Source organism: Pan paniscus, chromosome 12 (genome assembly GCF_029289425.2).
Source record: "Pan paniscus chromosome 12, NHGRI_mPanPan1-v2.0_pri, whole genome shotgun sequence".
Taxonomy (NCBI): domain Eukaryota; kingdom Metazoa; phylum Chordata; class Mammalia; order Primates; family Hominidae; genus Pan; species Pan paniscus.
The window spans coordinates 31053280-31079281 of NC_073261.2; the positions used below are offsets into that span (position 1 = coordinate 31053280).

Consider the following 26002-nt stretch of genomic DNA (forward strand, 5'->3'; position numbering starts at 1 on the left):
GTGGTCAAAAGGGAATTAGTGATGATAATGGAGCTTTCTCTGCCTCTCTCCCTCTTGACTGCCAAGGTCCAGGGAAGTTCACATCTCAGTGGTCACGGGCTGGCCAAGTAGATCCCCACCAGTTGCTGGATAATGCCTGTGAACTACTGGCTAGCATCTATTCTGAAAACCTAGCTCTGGGTTGCTTGTTTATTCACCAGTATCTCACATAATTTTCTTATGACCATCTGGCACCTAATATAGATCCCGAAAGAGTTTAAGAGGATTTACCCTTTAGGCAAAAAATACTGGCAGTGTTTATAATCCCCTCAAAAAGAGAGAGGGAGAAAAAAAGAAAGAAGAAATGTTTTTAAAGGAAGAGATAGCACCATGTAACTATAAATAACTCTCTATATCGGACTGAAAATAAAATAGCACCATGTAACTATAAATAACTCTCTATATCGGACTGAAAATAAAATAGCACCATGTAACTATAAATAACTCTCTATATCGGACTGAAAATAAAATAGCACCATGTAACTATAAATAACTCTCTATATCGGACTGAAAATAAAATAGCACCATGTAACTAGAAATAACTCTCTATATCGGACTGAAAATAAAATAGCACCATGTAACTATAAATAACTCTCTATATCGGACTGAAAATAAAATAGCACCATGTAACTATAAATAACTCTCTATATCGGACTGAAAATAAAATAGCACCATGTAACTATAAATAACTCTCTATATCGGACTGAAAATAAAATAGCACCATGTAACTAGAAATAACTCTCTATATCGGACTGAAAATAAAATAGCACCATGTAACTATAAATAACTCTCTATATCGGACTGAAAATAAAATAGCACCATGTAACTATAAATAACTCTCTATATCGGACTGAAAATAAAATAGCACCATGTAACTATAAATAACTCTCTATATCAGACTGAAAATAAATTTTTGTTTTTTATTTTGTCTCATTTGGTAAGCTAACGAACTGGAAGAAAAGAGCTAGTTTTAACTAAACAACTCTAAAAGATTTCAGAATTTGAAAACCTAGAGTTATGAATAGATTTGATTCACTTAGCCCCAAAACTATCAAAAGAAGTATATAAAATATTAATAGTCAATTTTCCACCAAAACCATTGAGCTATAGAATTCCAGATATTGAAATTCTAAGGAAATGTTCTGTTTTAGAATCAAATCATGTACTAGGCTGAAATTAAATCAAATACCATTACTGAGTATTGTTATTAGGATAAACATCTTTCCATACTTTGGTGAAATTGGAAATACTCTTGCAGAAGTGTTTTCATCTCTCACCCAGAAAAAGTAAATAATGACCTTCTTCCTTCTTCCACTTAATGTAAAATCCTACATTTACATATATTGTGTCATCCCTTGTTTTGTGATTATTTGCTTACAAATTTTCTCTAGGTGCTCTCTAAGCAGAGAGAACAGGGTACTGGTTAAGATTGTAGATCTAGGCGATCACTGATCTAGGTCCTATTCCAAATTTGATTCCTCACCTGCTAAGCTTGCAAGTGCAACTTATTTAAATTCTCTGAAGGTTAAATGTTTCATCTAAATAGGGATAATAATAAACACCTATAGCATAGAGTTGTTTGAGATTAAATGAGATAATACATGTAAAATTATGTGCCTGGCATACAGCAAGATTGTTGTTGTTGTTGTTGTTGATGATGATGATGATGATGATGATAATATTTTTCTATCCCCAGTGCACAACTGCTTGAACGTATTAGATAATCAATACATGTCTCTCGAACTGAGATCAATTTCCCCATGTTGTCTGACTGATGAAGCCCTACATTTTCTTCTAGAGGAGATGACATTTGAGCAAGATCTTAAAGAAAATCAGATGCCTTCACCTGACCACTGCTTGGTGATCCCATGGCACTTTGTACATCTCTCCATTAGCTCTCATCTCACCAGCCCATCATTATTGTATGTGCTGCCTTCTGAAGCTTGCAGCTGGCTACATCAGGTAGAATAAAATCATCCTTTCATAAAATAGTGACCTCCTTTTTTATTTGCATTTCCAAAGCCAAGCACGTGGTAGGTAGACAACAAATGCTTGCTCCTGGGCTGCGCTAAAGGCATCTATAACCACTAAGCCCAAAGAGTGTGGTGTCCCTTCAAAAGGAAGGAGCCAGTGTTTATATCACTTTTTCTCGACCTTCAAGGCTCCATTCAAAGCCCACCTCCAGCATGAGGCACTATCCAGTCCAATCCACAGTGATCACTCCCTTTCTGAGTCCTTCTAGGAAATCAGACACAGTCATTTGAGGTGTGTGTTAGTGATCTTTCCTCAGATGCCCTGTGAGCTCTTTTGCACAGTACCAAGGCATGTAATAGGCAGGAAACGTATTTAATTGCTTGGCTTAGTTCTAGTTTTCAATGTGTACTTCTCCAGAATTATCCAATTAACCCTAACTTGAGAAGATAGGCAAACTGGATTTGCACACACTGGAGTCAATTCCTGATACCCCCGGGGGTGTGAATGAACAGAGATCTTCTTGCTGGCTTCTGTAACAGTATCTCTCTTTGGCCAGCACCCAATTTTTGGAACCATTATGAGCACACAAAAACAGCATTTTACACAAATCAAGAAATAGCTCCCAACCATGTCTTTGTGGCATTGTTAAACAACAGTAAATTGTACTTTGAGTTCTATTTCCTCTAATTAAATGAAATGAGAAGTGGGCCCAAGTCCCACAGAAAGAGACTGGAGGGAACCACAATCTTTCCTGTGATTAGATACACCACTAAGGAAATCTGACCCTGAGCAACTGAAAGCTGCCTATTATTAAGAAGAGCTACAGACTGACCCTTTTCAAAGACTAGTAACTGGACACATTTCTTTCACAAATTATCTTCTTTTCCCTTCTTCACACCAGGAATTCTCAGGGATTATAATCCTCATCAATATAACAAGCCTCCAAAGTCATATTTTTTAACTTTGTGAAATGCCCTCCCACCTAACTACCCCATTTGACACCTGCAACCATCCTCTAGAGAGGCAGACAAGATCGACCGTCTCACTTTACAGAAGTGCAAAGAGTAGCTGGCCTAATGCCACAGCCAATGAACAGATGAAGGAGGCCTACAACCACCTAGTCTTCCCTACTTCTCCTCACTCCTCCCCTCTGACCTCCTTATGTCACCACTGACCAATGGATCACTGTGCGGCCGTTCAGCATCTTCCTATGCTGTGTCAGGCAAGAGAAATTCTGGAAAGAGAGCATCTCATGTTTATTAAGGAGACTGGGTGTCCTTGTAGAAAGTCCTGCCATGCACAACCCCAGTCTTAACTGATGTGTTTCACCATACTGAAGGCAAGTTGCCATCTAACATAGTTGAAGGGGAGCCAGTTGTGGTGATCTTTGTTCCTGCTGAAATATGGAAAGAAAATGAGGAAATGAGCTCATTTTCAAAGAAAATGAACATTCTTTCACATGAAAGAAATAGGAGCAAAGTGACAGGAGAGAAACAAAGCTTAGGGTTGGGGTGAGATACACAGACAGGGTGTTAGCCCCACAAACAGTGCTGCTGGGCCAAGTTAATTCCCTGTTTTTCCCTATATATGTGGTGTGGAAAAGCTATTTATAAAATGTGTTTAAATATTTAGGACCAAATAAATCAACATTGTTGGGAAACATTGACTCTGACCAGAACTCATTTCCTCACCCTAGTCCAATGTGAATAACAAAATGAAGAATATCAGGATGATTCGAGACCAGGAATACTACAGATGTCCAACACTTCCACCTGGAATCCCCAAAGAGGCCCGCTTTTAGCCTCCACACTGGTTGGTGACCTGACATGAGAGAAATGACAGAAATCTCAGAAGACTGGCCTCATGAATAATCTTCAGTATCAATGGAACAAAGCAAGCCTTCTAGAAATTACCTGCCTCTGCAGTTCACTCTGCTGCTTCAGATGAAAATTTTCAGGTCTGTCTGCCACTGTAGTGAAGGACTGCTTTGGGTAGTGTCTGTGGAGAAACTTTTTAAAGGACATAGTTGAAATATTGTGCTACAAACCAATTCTTGAACACCACTCATTTTGTCCTACCTCTCTGTGACAGTGAAAGATGGCTGTGCTCTTGGCAAAGGTCATCTCTCTGTCATGATTCTGGATCTCCTTTTCTTCTCCTGATTATCTGTCACTCAGTTATCCCCACTGTCTTCCACAACTTTAACCTCAGCTTCTCTATTCTAAGGGACTCTTCTTGCAGGCTCAAGGCTCTCCTACCCTCCATCATTCCTCCCTCTACCCCACACAGCCAGCATGTGTCCAGCTAGTCTATCCTTCAGCCAAACTTCCTTAAAAAGAGGCCTTACCTCACTGTCCCTACCCATCTCCTCTCTGACTCACTTCTTAACTCCATGACTGGGTTCTGGTTTCTTTCCCTTGCCTGTTGTGACTTCCTATGGACACAGCCAAAAACCATCACATAGTCCTGTTGTATGGCATCCCCACCATCTTGAAATGTCCTCTCCCTCAGTTCCTATGTGTTACCACACACGCCTGCCTTGGCTTCTCCCTCTAGTTGTTCCTTCTCTGTCTCCTGTGGGCTTCTTATTGTCTGCTCACTCCTTCTTCAGTGTCCTCTCATGGGCTTCCTTCCCTTCTCAGCTGATGCCATCACCTGGGGAATCACAGTTACTCAGCAGCACTGGGGCCTCTCTATCTCTATGCTGGTCATGTCTATGTGTGAGCTGCAGACCCAGTGGAATTTCCATTTGTGCATCCCATGCCCAGCCCACCCTCCACCAGTCTCAAATGCAGCTGTTCAGCCCTACCCCAGTCCTCAGAAAAGTTCCTCTCCCTGGATCCTCTTTTTCCTTCATGAGTGCCCGGTTGCCCAAGTCAAAAACCTGGGAGTGATATAAACTCCCCACACATCCAGTCAGTCACTCATCAACTCTATTGATTCTGTCTGCTAAATATATCTCAATTGTATTAACTTAAACATATGCATACATCTTCTTCTTCACTGCATTTTTGTGGGCTGCACTTACCTTTCAGGTAACAACAACACTGGCCCCTCTTGCCCTTCTAGTCAGAAGTGCCAAAATGATGAGAGCTAGCCATGACAAACCCACAGCCACCATTACACTGAATGTGCAAAACTGGAAGGGCATCCAAACAGACGAGGGAAGAGAGGAATAGACAGGAAGTCAAACTGTCTCTGTTTACAGATGACATGTTTCTATATCTAGAAAACCCCATAGTCTTGGCCCCAAAGCTTCTTCTGCTGATAAACTTTAGCAAAGTCTTAGCATACAAAATCAATGTGCAAAAATTACTAGCAGTCCTATACATCAAGTCAAGCAGAGAGTCAAATGAAGAACACAATCCCATTCATAATTGCTACACACAGAAAAAATAAGATACCTAGGAATATAGCTAACCAGGGAGGTGAAAGATCTCTAGGAGATCTCTAGAAGAATTACAAAACACTGCTCAAAGAAATCAGAGAAGACACAAACAAATGGAAAAACATTTCATGCTCATGGATAGGAAGAATTAATGTCATTAAAATGGCTATACTGCCCAAAGTAATTTACAGATGCAAGTTATCCCTATTAAATTACCAATGGCATTCCTCACAGAACTAGAGCAAACTATTTCAAAATTCATATGGAACCAAAAAAAAGAGCCCTAATAGCCAAGCAATCCTCAGCAAAAAGAACGAAGCTGGAGGCATTATGTTACCCAACTTCAAACCATACTACAGGGCTACAGTAACCAAAACAGCATGATACTGGTACAAAAACAGCTCATCATTTTGAGCTATGTTTCTTCAATACCCAGATTTTTTAGAGTTTTTAATATGGAGAGGCATTGAATTTTATTGAAAGCCTTTTCTGCTTATATTGAGATAACCACATGGTTTTTATCTTTAGTTTTGTTTATGTGATGAATCAGATTAATTGATATGTGTATGTTGAGGCAACCTTGCATCCTGGGGATGAAGCATACTTGATCATGATGGATTAACTTTTTGATGTGCTGCGGGATTTGGTTTGCCAGTATTTTGTTGAGGATTTTTGCATTGATGTTCATCGAGGGTATTGGCCTGAAGTTTGTGTGTGTGTGTGTGTGTGTGTGTGTGTGTGTGTGTGTGTGTGTGTGCCAGATTTTGGTATCAAGATGATGTTGGCCTCATAGAATGAGTTGGGGAGGAGTTCCTCCTCCTCAATATTTTCAAATAGTTCCTGTAAAAATGGTACCAGCTCTTCTTTGTATTTCTAGTAGAATATGACTGGGAATCCATCATGTTCTGGGCTTTTTTTGGTTGGTAGGTTATTTATTACTGATTCAATTTCGGAGCTTGTTATTGGTCTGTTTACAGCAAATCAATTTCTTCCTGGCTCAGTTGTGGGAGGGTGTATTTCTCCATGAATTTATCCATCTCTTTGAAGTTTTCTAGTTTGTATGCATAGAAGTGTTTGCAGTAGTTTCTGATGGCTGTTTCTATTTCTGTGGGGTCAGTGGTAACATTTCCTTTGTCATTTCTAATTGTGTTTCTTTCAATCATCCTCTGTATTAGTCTAATAGCAGACTTTCTTATTAATATTTTCAAGAAACCTACCCGGAATTCATAGATCTTTTGAATTTTTTTTTTCATGTCTCGGTTTCTTTCAGTTCAGCTCGGATTTTCAGTTATTTCTTGTCTTCCTCTAGCTTTGGGGTTTTGTCTTGCTTCTCTAGTTCTTTCAGTTGTGATGTTAGGTTATTAATTTGAGTTCTTCCTAACTTTTTGATGTGGGATTTAGTGCTATAAATTTCCCTCCTAACATTGTCTTAGCTGTGTCCAGAGGCTCTAGTATGTTGTAACTTTGTTCTCATTATTTTCAAAGAGCTTCTTGATTTCTGCCTTAATTTCATTATTTATTAAAAAGTCATTCAGGAGCATGTTGATTGATTTCTATGTAATTGCATGATTTTCAGCAATTTTCTTAGTCTTCTATTTTTACTGCACTGTGATCTCAGTGTGTATTTGGTATGATTCCAGTTGTTTTGCATTTGCCGAGGATTGCTTTATGTCCAATTATGTGGTTGATTTTAGAGTATGTGGCATATGATGATGTGAGGAATGCATATTCTGTTGTTTTTGAGTGCAGAGTTCTGTAAAGGTCTATCAGATCCATTTGATCCAATGTTGAGTTCAGGTCCTGAATATCTTTGTTCATTTTTTTGCCTCAATGATCTGTCTAATACTGTCATTGGAGTGTGGAAATCTCCCACTATTACTGTGAAACATACTTTGTAGGTCTCTAAGAACTTTACTTATGAATCTGGGTGCTCCTGTGTTGGATGAATATATATTTAGGATAGTTAGGTCTTCTCGTTGAATTGAAGCCTTTGCCATTATGTAATATCCTTCTTTGTCTTTTCTATTTTATTTTAAGTTCCAGGATACATGTACAGGATGTGCAGGTTTGTTACATAGTTAAACATGTGCCATGGTGGTTTGCTGCACCTATCAACCTATCACCTAGGTATTACGCCCCACGTGCATTAGCTATTTATCGTGATGCTCTCCTTCCCCTTACCTTCCCAACAGGCTCCGGTGTGTGTTCTGCCCCTCCCTGTGTCCATGTGTTCTCATTGTTCGGTTCCCACTTATGAGAACATGTGGTGTTTGGTTTCCTGTTCCTGTGTTAATTAGCTGAAGTTTATGGCTTCCAGCTTCATCCATGTCCCTGCAGAAGACATGATCTCATTCCTTTTTATGGCTGCATAGTATTCCATGGTGTATATGTATCACATTTTCTTTATTCAATCTATCATTGATGGACATTTGGGCTGATTCCATGTCTTTGCTATTGTGAATAGTGCTGCAGTAAACATAAGTGTGCATGTATCTTTAAAACAGAATGATTTATATTTCTTTGGATATAAACCTAGTAATGGGATTGCTGGGTCAAATGGTATTTCTGCTTCTAGATCCTCCAGGAATTGCCACACTGTCTTCCACAATGGTTGAACTAGTTTACGTTCCCACCAACAGTATAAAAGTGTTCCTGTTTCTCCACAGCCTCTCTAGCATCTGTTGTTTCTTGACTTTTTAATAATTGCCATTCTGACTGGCATGAGATGGTATCTCATTGTGGTTTTGATTTGCATTTCTCTAATAAACACTGATGTTGAGCTTTTTTTTTTCATATGTTTGTCGGACGCATAAATGTCTTCTTTTCAGAATGTCTGTTCGTGGCCTTTGCCCATGTTTTGATGGGGTTGTTATTTTCTTGTAAATTTGTTTAAGTTCCTGGTAGATTCTGGATATTAGACCTTTGTCAGATTGGTAGATTGCAAAAATATTCTCCCATTCTGTAGGTTGCTTGTTCACTCTGATAATAGTTTATTTCCCTGTGCAGAAGTGCTTATGTTTAATTAGATGCCATTTATCAATTTTTGCTTTTGTTGCAATTGCTATTGATGATTTCATCATAAAATCTTTGCTCATGCCTATGTCCTGAATGGAACTTCCTAGATTTTCTTCTAGGGTTTTTTACAGTTCGGGGTTTCACATTTAAGTTTTTAATCCATCTTGAGTTAATTTTTGCATAAGATGTAAGGATGAGGTCCAGTTTCAGTTTTCTGCATATGGCTAGTCAGTTTTCCCAGCACCATTTAAATAGGGAATCCTGGCCAAGTGCAGTGGCTCATGTCTATAATCTCAGCACTTTGGGAGGCTGATGCGGGTGGATCTTGAGGTCAAGAGATCAAGACCATCCTGGCCAACATGGTGAAACCCCGTCTCTTCTAAAAATACAAAAACTAGCTGGGCGTGGTGGCTCGAACCTGTAGTCCCAGCTACTCAGGAGGCTGAAGCAGGAGAATCACTTGAATCTGGGAGGCAGAGGTTGCAGTGAGCTGAGATCATGCCACTGCACTCCAGCCTGGTGACAGAGTGAGACTTTGTCTCAAAATAAATAAATAAATAAATAGGTATTCCTTCCCCCATTGCTTGTTTTTGTCAGGTTTGTCAAAGATCAGATGGTTGTAGATGTGTGGTCTTATTTCTGAGATCTCTATTCTGTTCCATTGGTCTGTGTGTCTGTTTTGGTATCAGTACCATGCTGTTTTGATTAGTGTGGCCTTGTAGTATAGTTTGAAGTCATATAGCATGATGCCTCCAGCTTTGTTCTTTTGGCTTAGGATTGTCTCGACTATTCAGTCTCTTTTTTGGTTGCATATGAAATTTAAAGTAGTTTTTTTTTAATTATGTGAAGAATGTCAATGGTAGTTTGATGTGAATAGCACTGAATCTATAAATTACTTTGGGCAGTATGGCCATTTTCATGAGATTGATTCTTCCCACCCATGAGCATGGAATATTTTTCCATTTGTTTGTGTCCTCTCTTATTTCCTTGAGCAGTGGCTTGTAGTTCTCCTTGAAGAGGTTCTTCACACCCATCATTAGCTGTATTCCTAGGTATTTTATTCTCTTTGTAACAATTGTGAATGGGAGTTCATTCACGATTTGGCTCTCTTGCCTATTGTTGGTGTATAGGAATTGAAGAATATTGTCTATTGCTGGTGTATAAGAATGCTTTGTGATTTTTGCACATTGATTTTGTATCCTCAGACTTTGCTGAACTTGCTTATCAGCTTAAGGAGTTTTTGGGCTGTGACGATGTGGTTTTCTAGATATAGAATCACGTTTTCTGCAAACACAGACAATTTGATTTTATCTCTTGCTATTTGAACACGTTTTATTTCTTTTTTTTTTTTGAAGGGTTTTTCATGTCTCTGTCTCCTTCAGTTCCACTTTGATCTTAGTCATTTTTTTTTTCTCTTCTGCTAATTTTTGGATTTGTTTCCTCTTGCTTCTCTAGTTCTTTTAGTTGTGATGTTAGGGTGTCAATTTGAGATATGTCTAGCTTTATGATGTGGGCATTTAGTGCTATAAATTTACCTCTTAACACTGCTTTAGTTGCCTCCCAGAGATTCTGGTACATTGTCTCTTTGTTCTCATTGGTTTCAAAGAGCTTCTTGATTTCTGCCTTAATTTTATTATTTACCCAGAAGTCACTCAGGAGCACGTTGTTCAATATCCACATAGTTGTGTGGTTTTGAGTGAGTTTCTTAATCTTGAGTTCTAATTTGATTGCACTGTGGTCTGAGAGATTGTTATGATTTCAGTTATTTTGCATTTGCTGAGGAGTGTTTTAATTCTAATTTTGTGATCAATTTTAGAGTGTCATATGCCACTAAGAATAATATATAGTCTGTTGTTTTGTGTTGGAGAGTTCTGTAGATATCTATGAGATTCACTTGATCCAGGGCTGTGTTCAAGTCCTTTCTTGTCAATTTTCTGCCTAGATGATCCAATATTGACAATGGGGTGTTAATGTCTCCCACTATTGTTGTGTGGTAGCCTGAGTCTCTTTGTAGGTCTCTAAGAACTTGTTTTGTGAATCTGGGTTCTCCTGTATTGGGTGCATACATATTTAGGATAGTTAGCTCTTCTTGTTGAATTGATTCCTTTATCATTGTGCGATGTTCTTCTTTGTCTTTTTTTAATCTTTGTTGATTCAAAGTCTGTTTTGTCAGAAACTGAGATTGCAACCCCTGCTTTTTTCTGCTTTCCATTTGCTTCGTAAATTTTCCTCCATCACTTTGAGCCTATGTGTGTCTTTGTACATGAGATAGGAACCCTGAATACAGCACACCTGAATCTTGACTCTTTATATCCAATTTGCTGGTCTGTGTCTTTTAATTGGTACATTTAGCCCATTGACACTTAAGGTTAATATGGTTATGTGTGAATTTGATCCTGTCACCATGATGCTTGCTGGTTATTTTGCTCACTAGTTGATGCAGTTTCTTCATAGTGTCATTGGTCTTTGTACTTCAGTACATTTTTGCAGTGGCTGGTACCAGTTTTTCCTTTCCATCTTTAGCACTTCCTTCAGGAGGTCTTGCAAGGCAGGCCTGGTGGTGATAAATTCCCTCAGCATTTGCTTGTCTGAAAAGGATTTCTCCTTCACTTATGAAGGTTAGTTTGGCCAGATATGAAATTCTAGGTTAGAAATTCTTTTCTCTAAGAATGTTGACCATTGGACCCAACTGTCTCCTGGCTTGTGGGGTTTCTGCTGAGAGGCCCACTCTTAGTCAGATGGGCTTCCCCTTGTAGGTGACCTGCCCTTTGTCTCTGTCTGCCTTTAACATTTTTTCCTTCATTTTGATCTTGGAGAATCTGATGACTATGTGTCTTGAGGGTTGATCTTCTTGTGGAGTATCTTACTGGGGTTCTCTGGATTTCCTGAATTTGAATGTTGGCCTGTCTTGCTAGTTTGGGGAAGTTCTTCTGGATGATATCTTGAAGTGTGTTTTCCCAACGTGGCTCCATTCTCCTTGTCTCTTTCAGGTAGTCCAATCAGTCATAGGTTTGGTCTTTTACATAGTTCCACAGTTCTTTGAGGTTTTGTTCATTCCTTTTCATTCTTTTTTCTCTAATCTTGTCTGCCTGCCTTATTTTGGCAAGATAGTCTTCAAGCTCTGATATTCTTTTTTCTGCTTGATCAATTCAGCTGTTGATACTTGTGTTTGCATCACAAAGTTCCCCTTATGTGCTTTACAGCTGGCTCCGGTCATTTATGTTCCTCTCTAAACTGGTTATTCTAGTTAGCATCTTCTGTAATCTTTTAACATGGTTCTTAGCTTCTTTGCTGACAGAAGTAGGGTTCAGAAGGTGGGTAATAACAAATTTCACAGAGCTAAAGGAGCATGTTCTAAGCCAATGCATTGACTTCTCCACCTCCCTTTCAGGGATGCCAGTGATTTGTAGAATTGGCCTCTATATATAACCCCATACTTATTGGAGGTTTTGTTCCTTCCGTTTTATTCTTTTTTATTTTTGTCTGTCTTATTTTAGAGAACCAATCTTTAAGTTCTGGGATTCGTTCCAATATGTTGGGTTAGAGCGTACTCCTTTAGCTCAGTGAAGTTTGCTACTACCCACCTTCTGAAGCCTACTTCTGTCAATTCATCCATCTCAACCTCCACCCAGGACTGTGCCCTTGCTGTAGAGGTGTTGTGATCATTTGGAGTAAACAAGTCACTCTAGCCTTTTGAGTTGTGAGGGGTTTTTCATTCCTTTCTCATCTTCATGAGTTTGTCTCATTTTGATCTTTGAGGCTGCTGACCTTTAGATGAGGTTTTCCTGGGGACTTTTTGGTTGATGTTGTTGTTGCTTTCTGTTTTTCTTTCGACAGTCAGGTACCTCTTCTGTAGGGCTGCTGTGGTTTGCTGGGGATTCACTTCAAGCCCTATTTATCTGGGTCCCTCCCACACCTGAAGATGTCACCAGAGAGTGCTGGAGAACAGCAAAGATGGGACCCCACTCCTTCCTCTGGGATCTCTGTCCTTGAGGGGCACCCACCTGATGCCAGTAGAAATGCTCCTGTATAAGGTGTCTGGTGACCCACTGGGGTGTTTCACCCAGTTGAGGGGTGCAGGATCCAGGACTTGCTTAATGAAGCACTTTGGTTGTCCCTTTGGGAAGGGGGTATGCTGTGCCGGGGAAAATCCCACTCATCTGGGCTGCCTGGAATCCTCAGAGTGAGCAGCGGGAAAGAATAAGTCTTCCGGTTTGTGGAGCCAACAGCCAGCCACCCCTCCCGCTAGGGACTCAGACCTAGAGAGATCAGAGTTCTCTCCCTAATTCCCTGGCTTGAGTTGCTGGAGTTCCTGCAGGGATGCCCCACCCAGTGAGGAGGGATGGGTCAGGGTCAGCCTAAAGAGGCAGTCTGGCCATGATCTGCCACAAGCAGTATGCTGCGCTGTGGGGAATACCTCTTGGGACCAAGCCGTCCAGTCTCCCTGGCATCAGCAAAGGAAAAACAGCAGCCTGGATCTGTAGAAATGGCTGCCGCCCTTCCTTCCCAGGAGTTCAGTGTCTTAGGCAGCTAGCAGCCACAGTGATGGCTGCTGTCCCTTCTTAGGGAGCTCAGTTTCCTCAGGCAGCAGGCAGCTGCAGTGATGATGACTGCCCCTCTCTTGGGAAGCTCAGTTGTCTTAGGCAGCCAGCAACCACAGTGATGACTGCTCCCCCTCCCCCAGGGAACTCAGAGGGTTTAGGCAGCAGGCAGCCACAGTGATGATGACCACCCCTCCCCAGCTTGGGAACTCGGTAGTTTTAGGCAGACTCCAGCTGAGTGGCTGTTGAGAATCTGCATGGCTCTGTGGTTGGCACCCAAGGCCCTCGTGGTGTGGTCTCATGAGTGGGATCTTCTGATCTGTGGATTGCAAAGATCCATGGAAAAAGCAGTTTCCCAGGCTGGGTAGCATGCTCACTCACTGCCTCCCTTGGCTGGCTGAGGGGGAGGGCTCCCCTTGCCCCATGTGGCTCCCAGGTGGGCCAATCCACCAGCCCATCTTTCCTTGTTCTCTATGGGTCACGGCAACCACCTAGTCAGTCCTGATCATAGAACCTGGATATGTCAGTTGCTGGTGCAGGATTTGCACACTCTTTTAGTTCTTCTCAGTGGGAGCCTCAAACTGCAGCTGCTTCTAGTTGGCTATCTTGCCCCTGCCCCCTTGTCCTTTTGAAAAATTATTGTTCATTTGAAATCTGTTTTGTCTGAAATTAGGATTGCAACCTCTGCTTTTTTTCTGTTTTCTATTTGTCTGGTAGATTTTCCTCCATCCTTTTAGTTTGAGATGATGAGTGTCATTATGTGTGAGAAGGGTCTCTTGAAGATGACATACCATTGGGTCTCGCTTTTTTTTTTTTAATCTAGCTTGCCACTCTGTGCCTTTTAAGTGGGGCATTTGCCCATTTACATTCAAGGCTAGTATCGATTTGTGTAGATTTGATCTTGTCATTGTGCTGTTGGCTGGTTATTATGTTGGCTTGTTTGTGTGGTTGCTTTATAGTGTCACTGGTCTGTGTGTTTAAGTATGTTTTTGCATTAGCGTGTAGTGGTCTTTCCTTTCTATATTTAGTCCTCCTTTCTAAAATCTCTTGTAAGGCAGATGTGGTGGTAATGAATTACCTCAGAATTTGCTTGTCTGTAAATGATCTCATTTCTCCTTCATTTAGGAAGCTTAGTTTAGCTGGATATGAAATTCTTGGTTGAAGATTTTCTTTAATAATGTTAAATATAGTCCCCCAATCCCTTCTGGCTTGTAGGATTTCAGCTGAGAGATCTGCTGTTAGCCTAATGGGGTTCCCTTTGTAGATGGCCTGCCCTTTCTCTCTGGCTGCCTTTAACATACTTTCCCTCATTTTGACCTTGGAAAACCTGATGTTTATGTGTCTTGAGGATGGTCTTGTGTAGAATCTTGTAGGAGTTCTGTATTTCCTGAATTTGACTGTTGCCCTTTCTAGCAAGGTTAGGGAAGCTTTCAAAGATGATATCCTGAACTATGTTTTCCAAGTTGTTTGATTTCTCCACCTCCCTTTCAGAGATGCCAGTGATTTGTAGAATTGGCCTCTTTATATAATCCCATACTCCTTGAAGGTTTTGTTCATTCTTTTTTATTTTTGTCCATCTTATTTTAGAGAACCAATCTTCAAGTTCTGAGATTCGTTCCTCAGATTTTTTTTTCTGCTGTTAATACTTGTGATTGCATTGTGGAATTCTTGTATTGTGTTCTTCGGCGCTTTCAGATCGGTTAGGTTCTTTTTTATTATACCAGCTACTTTATCCTTCAGCTCCTGTAACACTTTACTGTTATTCTTATTTTCCTTGGATTGGGTTTTGCCATTCTCCTGAGTCTTGATGATTTTTTTCCTATCCATATTCTGAATTATATTTATGTAATTCCAGACAGTTCATCCAGGTTAAGAACTCTTGTTGGAGAACTGGTGTGGTTGTTAGAAGGACATATGACACAGAGGCCATTTGAGTTACTGGAGTTCTTGCATTGGTTTCTTCTCATTTCCACCTATGGGTTTTCCTTTAATTGCAGTGTAGATTGAGTACAGTCCGTAGACTTATTTTCGGATGTTTTCACCAGGCTGAGGCTTTGTGCAGGGTCTTTATTTGAAGCTGACTTCTCATTTCTGGTTTCAGAGGGGAGTATATTAGTAAGGTATTTTTGATGCTGAAGCTTTGGGATGTGATCCAGTAGGTGGCACTTGGGCTTACTGGTCAGTTGGTAGACTCTTGCTTGGTCATGTGGCTCCCCTATGTTTCCTTACAGTTGCAGCCATGTTCCCTCTCAATGATCTGAAAATGTGCTTCTCTCCCCCTTGAGTGCTGGCTGTAGATCATGGCTTGGCACTCCTAGGCTGCCCACTGCAGCTCTGGGGCAATCTCAGTGTTTATATTTCTTTCCTAACTTTGAGGCAGAAGAGGAAGGGACATTAGTAGTGGTTGTAGCCAAGGGTCTTTTGTTTGTCTCCTCAGAGTTCCACCCCCGGAGAATACAGCAACTGTTTACTGCAATCAGCAATCAGGATGGAGAATTCGTGCTGTGGGGGCCAATCCAGGGGTTCCCTGTCATGAGCAGTGGGGAGTGTGTAGAACCCATGAGAGATGGGCTTGGGTCAATTAAAGCTTGTTGAAGGTGTAGATAAGGGTGTTAGCTCCTTCATCAGTCTGAGGGTAGCAAGGACAGTTCCACTGCAGAAGCAGTGGCAGAGAGGCTTTCAGTTGCCCCTGGAGGCTCTCTCCAGGGAGTGGCTGAGTTGCTACTGGCTCGACAGCTCTGGTAGGGGGGTTAGGTAGAGGTCCAGGCCTGCAAGACTTGCCTAGTGAGAAGATACAGGAATGGGAACCCAGGTAACAGTCTGGCCACTTTTCCATAGGGCTGCTGCAGTATGCCCAGGGCCCACTCCAGTCTCTAGTAGCCTCAGATTTTCCAGTACCTGGAGTTATCATCAGTGAAGGCTGTGAAACAGCAAAGATGGCAGCCTACCGCTCCCTTTGGAAGCTTTGCCCTAGGGAGGTATGAAGGAACTTGTTGCTGGCCCAAACACACCTGTAGGAGGTGGCTGGAGACCCCAGTTTGGAGGTTTTGCCCAGTGAGGAGGAATGGCATTGGCAAAGTGCTTAAAAAGCAGTCTGGCCTCATTTTTATAGAGCAGCTGTGTTATGCTGAGGGTCCACATCACCCCCTGGTTTCCTTGGACACTCCAAAGACTGAAGGTTGAAGTGGCTAAGTTGCAAAAACAGCAAAGATGGTGGCCTGCCCCTCCATCAGGGAGCTCCAGCCCAGAAAAAACTGAAATCACTGTCAGCAGGAGAACACCAGTGGGGGTGGTTGGAGGCCCCAGTTGGGAAGTCCCAAACAGTGAGGAGGAATGAATCCGGGACCTGCTTAAAGAAGCAGTCTGGCTATGCTTTTGTACAGCAGCTGTGCTGTGCTGGGGGGCCATATCCGCCCTAAGTCAGCTGGGACTCCTTAAAGCCCAAAGGCTGGAATGGCTAAGTCGCCAAAACATCAAATATGGCGGCCCACGCCTCCCTCAGGGCACTCCATCTGAGGGAGAATTCAAATCTCTGTCAGCCTGAGAATACCAGAATGGGTAGCTACAGGCCCTGGTTGGGAGGTCCTGCCCAGTGAGGAGGAATGGGATTGGGGACCTTCTTAAAGCAGTAGTCTGGCCATATTTTGGTAGAGTAGCACTGTGCTGTGCTAATGGATCCCTCTGCCCATGGTCCGCTGAGACTCTCCAAATCCCGGACGCTGGAGCAGCTAAGTTGCCCAAACAGCAAAGATGGTGGCCTACCCCTTCTCTCAGGAGCTCCGTCTCAGGGAGGCTCAACACTGTTGCTGGTGGCTGGCTGGAATTCCAAGCCAGTGGCTCTTATCCTGTGAGGTTCTGTGGAAGTGGGGCCTGCAGGCTGTTGCTGCTCAGCTCCCTGAATTCAGCCTCTTCCCTAGGGATATGTATGAGGGTCTAACCTCCCACTTTGCCAGAGTTGCAGCTACTTTTGCAGGAAAGCCCAGGTACCTAAGGCTCCCAGGTCTCCATGTGTGCCTGAGTGGCTGCTGTGCCAAGATTCCACGTAGCTCCGTCAGACTGAAGGCCCTGGTAAAGTGGGTTCATGAGATCTCCCGACCCAAGGATTGCAAAGATCCATGGAAAAAGCATGGGTTTCCAGGGTCACACATTCACTCACTGCTTCCCTGGGTGAGAGAGCTCCCCCTGGCTCTGTGGTACTCCCAGGTGGGCTGTCGTTTTGCCTTTCTTTTCTTCATTCTCCCTGGGTCAAGTTGTTTCCTTGGTTAGTCCCAATGTGAGTACCTGGATGTTTCAGTTGAAGGTGGAGTATTGACTCTCCCCTTGTGTTCCTCTCTGTGAGAGCCAAACACACTAGCTGCTTCAACTCGGCCACCTTGGCCAGCCCACTGCCCCCTCACTGCTATATTTTTACATATAACATTTACAACTCTATAAAGTACGTCATTGTACTCATTTTACAGGTGAAGATAGTTTAGCCACACAAAGACTGAATAGATCTAAGTCCTTTCCTTGTAAGATGCAAAATCTGGAATTGACAATGTACATAACTGCTACGTGTCTCAAACTTAAGACGTAATTAGGCATTTCTAAAGCTCACACTTTTTAAATGTTTAAATATTTTGTTAGAGTTTTAAAGAATGATTTAGTTAAAAAATACGATTATGGGGGTGTGTGGCCAAGATGACTGACTAGAAGAAGCTAGGATGCACGGCTCTCATGGAGAGGAATGAAAAGGGCAAGTCAATACAGCACCTTCAACTGAAACAACCAGGTACTCACATTACTCACATAATCAAGGAAACAACTCCAGCCAGCCACCAGCATCAGTGTTTTACCTACCTGAGACTGACTTCCTAGGGGACAGGGCAGGCCACCATCTTTGTTGTTTGGGTAACTTAGCCATTCCAGCCTGTTGGGCTTTTGAGAACCCAAACCAACTGAGGGCAGAAGGGATCCCCCACACAGCACAGCTGCTCTACCAAAATGTGGCCAGACTGCCTCTTTAAGTGGATCCCCAATCCATTCCTCCACGCTGGGTGGGACCTCCCAACTGGGGCCTGCAGCTACTCCTGCAGGTGCTCTCAGGCTGACGGAGATTTGAATTCTCCCTGGGATGAGTTCCCTGGGGGAGAAGGGGGCCGCCATCTTTGCTGTTTGGGTGACTCAGCTATTCCAGTCTGTGGGCTTTGGAGAGTCCAAAGTGACTAGGGTGGAGGGGATCCCCAGAACAGCACAACTGCTCTATCAAATCATGGCAAGATTCTTTAAGTAGATCCCCGATCCGTTCCTCACTGGGTGAGACCTCCCAAGTGGGGCTTCCACCCCTTAGTTCTAGAGCTGACAGAGATTTACATTCTCCCTTGGATAGAGTTGTCAAGGTCCTGCCAATTAAGAAGAAATGGGTCAGGAACCTGCTAAAAGAATCTGCCTGACCAAGATTTTGTAGAGTAGCTGTGTTGTGCTGGGAGATCCCTTCTGCCCCTGGTAGGTATGGATTCCACAAAACCCTCAGGCTGGAGTGGCTAAGTTGCACAAACAGCAAAGATGGCAGCTCATCTTTGGCCATTTCATCCCAAGAATTCAAATATCTCTGGGCCCGAGAACACCAGCAGGAGTGACTGGAGGTCCCAGTGCGGTGATCCCTCACCAGGCAGGACTTCGAGACCGCCATGCCAGGGATAATTGAAATCTCTGGCAGCCTGAGGACACTGGAGGAGGGGGTGGGGTGGTGGCTGGGGGCCCGAGTTGAAAGGACCTTCACTGGGCAGGAACTGGAGACCTCCCTGCCAGGGAGAACTCAAATCTCTGTCAGCATGAGAACACAGGTAGGGGTGGCCGGAGGGCCCAGTTAGGAGAACCCTCACTGGGTGGGACCTCAAGAACTCCATACCAGGGAGAATTCAAATCTCTGTCAGCCCCAGGACACTGGCGGGGGTGGCTGGAGGCCCCAGATGGGAGGTCCCTCACTGGGTCAGACACCGAGACCTCCATGCCAGAGAGAATTCACATCTCTGTCAGCCCCAGAACACTACCGGGGTGGTTGCAGGCCCTAGTTGGGAGGTCCTCACTGGGCGGGACCCCGAGACGTCCATGCCAGGGAGAATTCAAATCTCTGTCAGCCCCAGAACACTGGCAGGGGTGGCCGGAGACCCCAGTTGGGAGGTCGCTCACTGGGCCAGACCCCGAGACCTCCATGCCAGGGAGAATTCAAATCTCTGTCAGTCCCAGAATAAAGGAGGGGGTGGCCGGAGGCCCCGGTTGGGAGGTCCCTCACTGGGCCATACCCCAAGACCTCCATGCCAGGGAGAACTCAAATCTCTGTCAGCCTGGGAACACCAGTGGGGGTGGCTGGACACCGCAGCTAAAAGGACCCTCATTGGGTGGCACCTTGTGAATTACATGCCAGGGAGAATTCAAATCTCTCTCAGCATGAGAACACCAGTGGGGTTGGCTGGAGGCCTCGCTTGGGAGGTCCCTCACTGGGCAGGACCTCAAGACCTCCAGGCTAGGGAGAATTCAAATCTCTGTCAGCCCCAGAACACTGGCGGGGGTGGCTGCAGGCCCCCGTTGGGAGGTCCCTCACTGGGCAGGACCCCGATACCTCAATGCCAGGGAGAATTGAAATCTCTGTCAGCCCCAGAATATTGGCAGGGGTGGGGGGAGTTGGCTGGAGGCCTGAGTTGGAAGGACCCTCACTGGGCAGGAACCGGAGACCTCCATGCCAGGAAGAATTCAAATCTCTTTCAGCATGAGAACACAGGTGTGGGTGGCCAGAGGTCTCAGTTAGGAGAATCCTAACTGGGTGGGACCTCAAAAACTCCATGCCTGGGAGAATTGAAATCTCTGTCAGCCCCAGAACACCAGCGAGGGTGGCTGCAGGCCCCGGTTGGGGGGTTCCTCACTGGGCAAGACCCCGAGACCTCCATGCCAGGGAGAACTCAAATCTCTGTCAGCCTGAGAACACCAGTGGGATTGGCTGGAGACCCCAGCTAAAAGGACACTCATCGGGCGGGACCTTGAGAACTACGTGCCAGGGAGAATTCAGATCTCTGTCAGCCCAAGAACACCGGTGGGGGTGGCTGGAGGCCACGGTTGAGAGGTCCCTCACTGGGCAGGACCTCAAGACCTCCATGCCAGGGAGAATTCAAATCTCTGTCAGCCCCAAAACACTGGCAGGGGTGGCTGGAGGCCAAAGTCCTTCACTGGGCCAGACGCTGAGACCTCCATACCAGGGAGAATTCAAATCTCTGTCATCCCAAGAACACCGGTGGGGGTGGCTGGAGACCCAGTTGGGAGGTCACTCACTTGGCAGGACCTAAAGACCTCCATGCCAGGGAGAATTCAAATCTCTGTCAGCCCCAGAACACTGGCGGGGTTAGCTGGAGGCCCCAGTTGGGAGGTCCCTCACTGGGCCAGACCCCGAGACCTCCATTCCAGGGAGAATTCAAATCTCTGTCAGCCCCAGAACACTGGCAGGGGTGGCTGCAGGCCCCAGTTGGGAGGTCCCTCACTGGGCGGGACCCCAAGACCGCCATGCCAGGGAGAACTCGAACCTCTGTCAGCCCCAGAACACCAGTGGGGTTGGCTGGAGACCCCAGCCAAAAGGACCCTCATTGGGTAGGACCTCAAGAACTATGTGCCAGGGAGAATTCGAATCTCTGTCAGCCTGAGAACACCAGGGGCGGGTGGCTGGAGGCCTGAACTGAAAAGACCCACACCGGACAGGAAGTGGAGACCTCCATGTCAGGAAGAATTCAAATCTCTGTCAGCATGAGAACACAGGTGAGGGTGGCCGGAGGCCCCAGTTAGGAGAACCCTTACTGGGCGGGACTTCAAGAACCAAGAACTGCATACCTGGGAGAATTCAAATCTCTGTCAGCCCCAGAACACTGGCGGGGGTGGCTGGAGGCCCCAGTTGGGAGATCCCTCACTGGGCAGGACTTAAGACCTCCATGCCAGGGAGAACTCAAATCTCTGTCAGCCCAAGAACACCGGTGGGGGTGGCTGGAGGCCCGATTGGGAGGTCACTCACTTGGCAGGACTTAAAGACCTCCATGCCAGGGAGAATTCGAATCTCTGTCAGTCCCAGAACACTGACAGGGGTGGTTGCAGGCCCCAGTTGGGAGGTCCCTCAATGGGTGGGACCTGGAGACCTCCATTCCAGGGAGAATTCAAATCTCTGTCAGCCCCAGAACACTGGTGGGGGTGGCTGGGGGCCCCAGTTGGGAGGCCCCTCACTGGGCCACACCCCAAGACCTCCATGCCAGAGAGAATTCAAATCTCTGTCAGCCCCAGAACACTGGAGGGGGTGGCTGGAGGCCCCAGTTGGGAGGTCCCTCACTGGGCAAGATCCTGAGACCTCCATGCCAGGGAGAACTCAAATCTCTGTCAGCCTGAGAACACCGGAGGGGGTGGCTGGGGACCCCAGCTAAAAGGACCCTCATTGGGCAGGACCTTGAGAACTACGTGCCAGGGAGAATTCAGATCTCTGTCAGCCCTGGAACACCAGCGGGGGTGGCTGGAGGCCATGGTTGGGAGGTCCCTCACTGGGCCAGACCCTGAGACCTTCATGGCAGGGAGAATTCAAATCTCTGTCAGCCCCAGAACACTGGCAGGGGTGGCTGGAGGCCTCGGTTGGGAGGTCCCTCTCTTGGCAGGACCTCAAGACCTCCATGCCAGGGAGAATCCAAATCTGTCATCCTGAGAACACTGGCGGGGTTGGCATAGCAAGGTGCTCTACCAAAATGTGGCCACACTGGGTCTTTAAGAAGGTCTGTGATCCATTCTTCCTCACTGGGCGGGACCTCCCAACTGGGGCCTCCAGCCACCCCCACCAGTGTTCTGGGGCTGACAGAGATTTGAATTCTCCCTGGCATGGAGTTCTGGAGGTCCTGCCCAGTGAGGCACCTCCCAACCGGGGCCTCCAGCCACCCCCGCCAGTGTTCTGGGGCTGACAGAGATTTGAATTCTCCCCAGTGTGGAGGTCTCAAGGTCCCGCCCAGTGAGGGACCTCCCAACAGGGGCCTCCAGCCACCCCCGCTGGTGTTCTCAGGCTGACAGAGATTTGAATTCTCTTTGGGATGGAGGTCTTGAGGTTCCATTCAGTGAGGGACCTCCCAATAGGGACCTTGAGCCACTCCCGCCAGTGTTCTGGGGCTGACAGAGATTTGAATTCTCTCTGGCATGGAGGTCTTGGGGTCTGGCGCAGTGAGGGACCTCCCAACTGGGGCCTCCAGCCACCCCTGCCAGTGTTCTGGGGCTGACAGAGATTTGAATTCCCCCTGGTATGGAGGTCTTGAGGTCCTGCTTAGTGAGGGACCTCCCTACCGTGGCTTCCAGCCACCCTCGCCAGTGTTCTGGGGCTGACAGATATTTGAATTATCTTTGGGATGCGGTTCTTGGGGTCCCTTCCAGTGAGGGACCTCCCAACCGGGGCCTCCAGCCACCCCCGCCAGTGTTCTGGGGCTGACAGAGATTTGAATTCTTTCTGGCATGGAGGTCTCGGGGTCTGGCCCAGTGGGGAACCTCCCAACTGGGGCCTCCAGCCACCCCCGCCAGTGTTCTGGGGCTGACAGAGATTTGAGTTCTCCCTGGCATGGAGGCCTGGAGGTCCAGCCCAATGAGGGTCCTTTCAGCTGGGGCCTCCAGCCACCCACAACGGTGTTCTCAGGCTGACAGAGATTTGAATTCCTGGAATGAGTTCCCACGCGCAAGAGCAAGGAGCCATCTTTGCTGTTTGTGCAACTTAGTCGTTACAGCCCGCGGGCTCTGGAGAATCCATACCTACCGGGGCAGAAGGGATCTATCAGCGCAGCACAGCTACTCTACAAAATCTTAGAAGGCAGATTCTTTTACCAGGTTCCTGATCCATTCCTCCTTACTGGGCAGCACCTTGACAACTCCTTCCCGGGGAGAATGTAAATCTGTGTCAGCTCGAGAACACCGGTGGGGTGGTGGAGGCCCCAGGTGGGAGGTCCCACCCAGAGAGGAGGAAAGAATGAGGGATCTGTGTAAAGAATCTGCCTGGCCACTATTTGGTAGAGCAGTTGTGATGTGCTGGGGGATCCCTTCTACCCCCAGTCATTTGGGACTCTCCAAAGCTGGCCCCATCCTCTCCCCCAGGCCCCAGTTGGAAGGACTCCCACTGGGCAGGAACTCCAGAACTCCCTTCCAGGGAGAATTCAAATTCCTGTAAGCTCCAGACACCGGTGGGGTAGCTGGAGGCCCTGGTTGGGAGGAACAGATTGGGAATCCCCTTAAAGATTCTGTCTGGGGCCGGCCACGGTGGCTCATGCCTGTAATCCCCATACTTCGGGAGGCCCAGCAGGGCGGATCACTTGAGGTCAGGAGTTCCAGACCAGCCTGGCCAACATGGTGAAACCCCATCTCTACTAAAAATAAAAAAATTCGCTGTGCGTGGTGATGGGCACCTGTAGTCCTAGCTACTTGGGAGGCTGAGGCAGAAGAACTGCTTGAACCAGGGCTGTGATGGGTGCGGTAAGCCGAGATCATGCCACTGCACTCCAGCCTGGGTGACAGAGCAAGACTCCTTCTCAAAAAAAAAAAAAAAAAAAAGGATCTGGGCACATGTTGGGAGAGCAGCTGTGCTATTCTAGGGATCCCTTCTACCCCATCAGTTTGCACTGTCCAAAGCCCAAAGCCCACAGGCTGGAATGGCTGTGTTGCCCAAACAGCAAAGATGGCGGCCAGCTCCTCCCCTGGGAAACTCATCCCAGGGAGCTCCAGCATCCTTGGCACAAGCTGGCAAGTACTGGCTGAAATGACAGGTGCCCTGGAGAAATTTGAAAGGGTTATCCACATACGGTTGCTGATTATTTTCACAATTTTCCTGAGATGTCATTATCATTCTTTGACTCTCCTGTCTATAGTCAGACATTTGGCTCTCAGAGGTGACTTTCTGGCTGAAGAATGTGGATTCGTCACTGTCTTGTGCTCAATGTAGAGGGGGCTCTGTAATTCCAGAAATGTCCATATCTGATGAAAGAAAGCGAAGAATGAAACAAAAAGAGATATGTACCATATTCATAAGTAGATTCAATGCTATTAAGATGTCAGTTCTTTCCAATGTATAGATTCAATGCAATTCCAATCTAAATGAAAATGTTTATATGGAGAGGCAAAAGACCTTGAATAGCTAACACCATATTGAAGGAGAAGAACAAGCTTGGAGGACAGACACTACTCAATTTCAAGACTTACCGTAAAGCTACAGTAATGGAGACAGTGTGGTATTAGTGAAAGAACAAACGGATAAAATGAGATAGAGAGTTCACAAATAGAAACACATTAATACATTCGATTAATTTTTGACAAAAAAGTAAAGGCATTATGATGATGAAACAGTTTTTTCAGGAAGGGCTGCTGGAATACCTGGATATCCACATGCAAAAAAAATAAATCACAGACCTTACACCCCCACCAAAATTAACTCAAAATGGATCAGCAACATACATATACAAAAAAACTATAAAATTTATAGAAGATAATATAGAAGGAAATACAGATTATCTTGGGTTTAATGATGACCTTTAGAAAAAACACCAAAGTTGAAGTCAATAGAAGAAAGAATTGATAAGCTGGATTTGATGAAAATGTAACATTTTTACACCATTAAAGACACTGAAAGAAAAGAGAAACCACAGATGGAAAAAAATTTGCCAAAACGTATCTGATTAAGAACTATTATTCAAAACATATTAGTATTCTTAAAGCTGAGCAGTAAAAGACATGAGCTAAAGACCTTAACAAGTACCTCACCAAGTAAATTATACAAATGGAAAATAAGCATATGTAATGAGGCTACACGTAATATTTCCTCAGAGAAATGCAACCATGAGATGCCACTGCACACGTATTAGAATAACCAAAATCTAGAACCACTGACATCAAAGGCTGGCAAGGATGTGGAGCAAGAGGAAACTTCATTCATTGCTTGTGGGAATGCAAAATGGTGCAGTCACTTCTTGAAAGTTGTATTCTATGTACCTCAACAGCATGGCCTTCACTGTTCATATTCCTATTATCATTTTGGTCTACCACTTAACCAAGGTCTAATTAAGTTCCACAAGTTTCCTCATCTTCCTGTCTTCTTTGCCTATTACCCAGTTCCAAAGCAAATTCTGCATTATCAGGTATTTTTATAGCAAAACCCCACTCCTTGGTACTAATTTCTGTGTTAGCAACACAGAATAACACAGAAAAGAGCAACACGGAAAAACACAAATTTTTGTGTTGCTATAAAAAAATAGCTGAGACTAGGTAATTTATAAGGAACAGAGGTTTGTTTGGCTCACAGTTTTGCAGGCTGTAGAAGAAGAATGGCAGTGGCATCTGCACAGCTTCTGGTCAGGGACCCAGAAGGCTTTTACTTGTGGCTAAAGGTGAAGAGACAACGGGTATGTCACACATGGCTAGAGAGGTAGGAAGAGAGGGGAGAGGTGCCACACTGTTTTAAACAACCACCTTTCATGTAATGCAGTGAGAACTCACTCATTAGTGAAAAAAGGGCAAAAAGCTATCCAGGAGAGATCAACCACCATGACCCAAACACCTCCCACTAGGTCCCACCTCCAACATTGGGGATCAAATCTCGACACAATATTTGGAGGGTACAAATTTGCAAACAATATCACTCTCTTTTTGTCTTTAACTTTGGACAATTTGATTATAGTGTATCTTGTTGTGAGTCCCTGGATTCACCTTATTTGGTTTCCTTTGGGCTTTGTGGATCAGGCTTTCTGTTTTCTTCCCCATGCTTGATAAATTCTCTGTCATTATTCCTTTAAACACTTTTCTGTTCCTTTCTTCCTCACTTCTCCTTCAGGCATGCCAATAATGCGTGAGTGGTCCTGCTTGATGGTGTCCCATAACTCTCTAAAGTTGTCTTCACTCCGTTTCCATTATCTTTTTTTCTGATCCTCAGGTTAGATAATTTCCAGTGACCAGTCTCAAAGTTCACTGATAGAGTCTATTAATGGACACCTCTATTAAATTTTTTCAGTTCAGTTACAGTACACTTTAGATC

General features: G+C 45.0%; 1 protein-coding gene across 4 annotated transcripts in view; it reads right to left on the reverse strand.

Moving 5' to 3' along the window:
• LOC100968148 (ankyrin repeat domain-containing protein 36B) overlaps nt 1–26002 on the reverse strand; it is a 103360-nt gene that overhangs the window by 3642 nt on the left and 73716 nt on the right. For all 4 annotated transcript variants that reach the window (XM_063594783.1, XM_055107635.1, XM_055107637.2 and 1 more), the window contains 3 exons: nt 23781–23952; nt 3927–4022; nt 3705–3834 (listed from right to left, as the gene is read on the reverse strand). The gene's annotated coding sequence lies outside the window, so the exon portion shown is untranslated. The remainder of the gene's footprint in view (nt 1–3704; nt 3835–3926; nt 4023–23780; nt 23953–26002) is intronic.